Here is a 4,533-nt window from a genome sequence, read left to right as displayed (position 1 = left end):
GAACCACATCCTCGGGCCCCAGGCCACCTTAGCAGGGACCTGAGGTGCGCAGTGCGGGGTCTCTCGGGTCTCCTGAGACGGTCCAGCTGCTGTGCTGACAGGGGGCGGAGAGGAGACCGACATGCAGTGGGGGGTAATGGGCATGGTCTTGGGAGGGGCATGGTCTTGGGAGGGGCGCAGGGGAGACCGCGAGAGGGTGAGTCAGGCCCTGGAGAAGTTGTGGTAATAGCACAACAGGATTTGCTGATTAAATGGATGTGAAGTGAGAGGAAAAAGGAGAAAATGACCCCACAGTTTTGGCCTCAGCAGCTGCATGGGAAGAAAGCGGTGCCGGCAGAAGCCCGAGTGCCCGGCACTCAGCAGGCACCCCGACCCCAGACCATGGAAGGTGGTGGGAGCTCCGGGGGCCTCTCAGTGTTAATACCTGTGACCACCGACCTAGGGTGATAGCTCTCCCCTTGAGCTCAAACTTTTCCTATAAAGAATCTCTGGTTTTCCTGACTGATTTGGCTCAGTGGATAGAGCGTTGGCCTGCGGAATGAAAGGTCTCAGGTTTGATTCCAATCAAGGGCATGTACCTTGGTTGCAGGCACATCCCTAGTAGGTGGTGTGCAGGAGGCAGCTGAAAGATATTTCTCTCACATTGATGTTTCTAGCTCTCTATCCTTCTCCCTTCCACTCTGTAAAAAAATCAATAAAATATATATATGTTTGTGTTTTTTTTTAAAAGAATCTCTGGTTTTTGTGATTTTTACTAGGTCGCTGATCCTCAAGGAGATTTTGGCAGAAGACCTTCGCCGTGTCTGAAGGAGGGCAGGCTGATCACGCGTGTGCAGGGAGGCGTGTGCTCTGTCTTCTGGAGTTTGCTCCCACATGAATCTTGCGTTGTGTTCTCTGCCTTCTGAACCCCACCTACCACTTACTGAACCGTTACTTTGCACCAGGAACCACATTCGCACATTATTTAACACTATTGGTGTCATCTAACAGTGAGGAAATAGGCACTCTGCTTAATCAAGGTTCGTTAACTTGGCCAAGATCGCACAGCTAAGAGGTGGTAATCCAGGATTGAACCCCCTGTCCGTGCGGTAACCATTGTCCTTATCTTCTCTGTTCTGAGGTGGATGTCCACCTCAGGAGCGTTTCCGTGGGAATTGCACTCAGATGACAGCTGCGCCTTTCCAATGTTAAACTGTCATTCCAGATTGTCCGTTCTCCTGCCCGTGACCTCCAGCCTCATCTGCTGCACCGGGCCTCTGCTCGTCCTCACCATGCTTTTCCAATGCTATCCTCGGGTCAAGGAACACCATCCCTCCCTCGGCCTCCCTCGGGCAAGCGGTGCCGGGAACCCTGGGAATTCTGCGATGTCACACTCCTTTCCCCAATCAGCTGACCAGTTATCGCCCAGCACTTGCCTCCTCACCCAGACGCGATCTGGGCACTTCTGAGGTGGGAGAGGGAACCTCAAGATGATGAGCTGAACCCCAATTTCTAACACTGAAAACTCACATCCATTCTTACTACTCAGGGTTCATCTTTCCAGCGACTTCTCCTTTCCACCCATCTCATTCCACTCTTTCTCCTGACCATCTTCTGTTATGTCTGGTTCCAGAACTTACAAACATCTAACAGCTGGGCATTTCCCCAATACGTTGCTACATGCTGCCCTAAATTGTACTTGAATGTCCCATAACAGTGCCTACCTTACCACAGACTAACAAGAAAGTAATATTTATTACATCCTGTAAGAAGCCTCGGCCCCTCCCTGGCCTCGCCAGAGGCGATTTGAAGTAGAATGCTGGGACTGGACGAGCACCTGAGGGTCTACCTGGCGGGTTTGGTTTGACCAGCTGGACCTGTTTGGCGCTCTGCCCCCATGGAACGGTGAGTACTTGGGGAAGCATTCATCATCTCACCCCTCGAGCCCTCGGCTGAACGGAAAGGCTCTAACACTGGTGGTTTTCACCGTCACCTTTAACCCCTGTCACTCACGGAAGGCCGTCGGGTGTCGGAAAAGGAAAAGCAAGCCAACAGGGCCTGTGAGGAGGAAGAGGACGTGGGCCAGGAGCAGCCTGGTCCCTCCTCGGGCCCTGGGTGGGTGCACCCACCTCCTCACAGGTGAAGTGCTGGAGTTCCTTCTTTTGAGTCTCCCTCGTCATGGGAAGCTAGAGCAGAGGATGTTTTCGAAATTTCTTTTCTGGACAGAGGCCACACCCGGACCTCTCAGGCTCCGCATCCCCGATGCCATCAGGACCTGGGTGAGTCCTGACAATTCCGTAGGCAAATGGAGCTGAAGCTTGAGGTGTCGCTGGAAGCACTGGTGAAACAGGCACACGGACAGAAGAAACAAGATATTCACGGGGCATTTAAACGGTAGAAATCCCCTGGAGGACAGCTAAGGCGCTGGGACTGCAGACCTCGGCACCACAGACGTCGACCTGTTGAGCATTACTTATATCATACCAGAGGCCCAGTGCATGGATTCATGCACATTGAAAGATTAATCAGAAGGTGGCTGGTGGGGCTGGACTGGGTGAGATAGGCCGGACACGCCCTGGAGCCATCCTCCTGGGGGTCCTTGCCCGGCAGGCCACACCTGGGGCAGTTCCGGGGCTTAAAGGGCATCTGCAGAGTGAGTGGGGTCCCTCCAGTAGGTGGGGTTCCTCAGCCTGGCCTGTGGAGATAGGGCCAAAACTGGCAGTTCGACATCCCCGAGGGGTCCCAGAATGCAAGAGGGCACTCTGCAAAGTTGCTGTTGCTCGGCAGCACCAGTGTTGAGCGTCTGCCCCCTGATGGTCTGTGAGCATCATATTTACCAGCTGGTTGGCTGCTCACTTAGCCTTTAATATATATAGAGAGGCCCAGGAAATGCATGCACTGGAGTGGGTGGGCCCCCTCAGCCCGGCCTGCACCCTCTTGCAATGCAGGACCCCTTGGGGGATGTCCTACTGCTGGTTTAGGCATGACCCCACACCCTATCACAATTTGGGACTGCGAGCTCCTAATTGCTTTCCTGCCTGCCTGATCACCCCTAACCACTCTGCCTGCCTGCCTCATCGCCCCAACCTCTCATTTGCCTGCCTGATTGCTCCTAACTGCCTCTGCCTCGGGCCCCACTGTGATGGCTTTGTCTGGAAGGACTCCAGAAGGTCGTTCGGCTGTCTGGTCTAATTAGCATATTATGTTTTTATTATTATTATAGATGATACAACACTGACATTGAAGTCAAGGATAGCCACATTGCCGAAACTGGTTTGGTTCAGTGGATAGAGCGTCAACCTGCAGACTGAAAGGTACCAGATGCCCTTGGTTGCGGGCACATCCCCAGCGGGGGGATGTGCAAGAGGCAGCTGATCGATGATTCTCTCTCATTGATGTTTCTAACTTTCTATCCCTCTCTCTTCCTTTCTGTAAAAAAACCAATAAAATATATGAAAATAAATAGTAAACCCTTTCTCTTAAAAAAAAAAAAAAAAAAAAAAAGGATAGCCACATGAATGAAATGCAAAGTGATGTGTGTAATACAAAGTTCGAGCATGGCTCAGTGGTTATGCATTGAGCTATAAACCAGGACATCATAGTTCAATTCCCGGTCAGGGCACATGCCAGGGTTGTGAGCTTGATCCCCAGTGTGGGGAGTGCCCGAGGCAGCCAACTGATGATTCTTATCATTGATGTTTCTCTCTCGCCCTCTCCCTTCCTCTCTGAAATCAACAAAAATGTTAAAAATAAAAAATCTACTGTGAAGTCGGTGTGTTTTCCAAGGTAAGCTCTCAATCTGAGAGTGGTCCGCTAACGAGGTGGCTGCTGTCCAATTGGGCTGGGCTCCAGGGGCAGCCTGACAAGCTCTTTTGTAATTCAACCGCCTTCCATTCGCACACTGCATATCAAAAAACAGGTTTTAGTGGTGAAACTAGTGTCTTGTTAATTGTCAGGAGAAGCTCTCCTAGACAAAATGAAAAGCGTTCAGGCTTGTCCAGAATAGTGGACGTGACTAGGGTGCAGGAACCTGGGAAGTCTTCGGCCCCCAGATCGGCTGGTGCTTCCTAGTTGGCTGGGTCTGCTTGCCGATTCAGGAGTGTCACACGTCCCTACTGGGAACAGTGGTGCTTCCACCTCAGTCAAACCTTTTATGCATGGTGTGGTCAGAGTCTCAAAGGAGCGAGCTGGGACTTCATCCGGTTTACAGAATAGGATGTCCCAACTGTCTTCGTGCCAGCGTGGCTTTAAATGCGGGCTGTTTCATATGTAAGGTAGAATTCTAAACACGCTCACCAAAATCTGAAAGCAAAATCTGAAGTTCTCTCCAGCTCAGATGTGTCACGAGATTCATCTACCAACTCCAACAAACACTCCCAACGAGGTGAGGAAGGCCTTTAGAAACTGTTTCTGAAGAATTCTCTTGGGGGTGGGGGAGAGAAAAAGAAGGGAGGATTCTGCAAAATTAATGGGGCTTAGACCAAAGCTCTGAACCTACCGAGCTAAAAAAATACGGCTTGGAAGAGATGGGGGTGAGGGTGGTTTGTGTAAAGA

The sequence above is a fragment of the Pipistrellus kuhlii genome, unplaced genomic scaffold (genome assembly GCF_014108245.1).
Source record: "Pipistrellus kuhlii isolate mPipKuh1 unplaced genomic scaffold, mPipKuh1.p scaffold_m20_p_13, whole genome shotgun sequence".
NCBI classification, from domain to species: Eukaryota; Metazoa; Chordata; class Mammalia; order Chiroptera; family Vespertilionidae; genus Pipistrellus; species Pipistrellus kuhlii.
The sequence above is the reverse complement of the archived record's forward strand: the minus strand, read 5'-3'. Positions refer to the sequence as shown.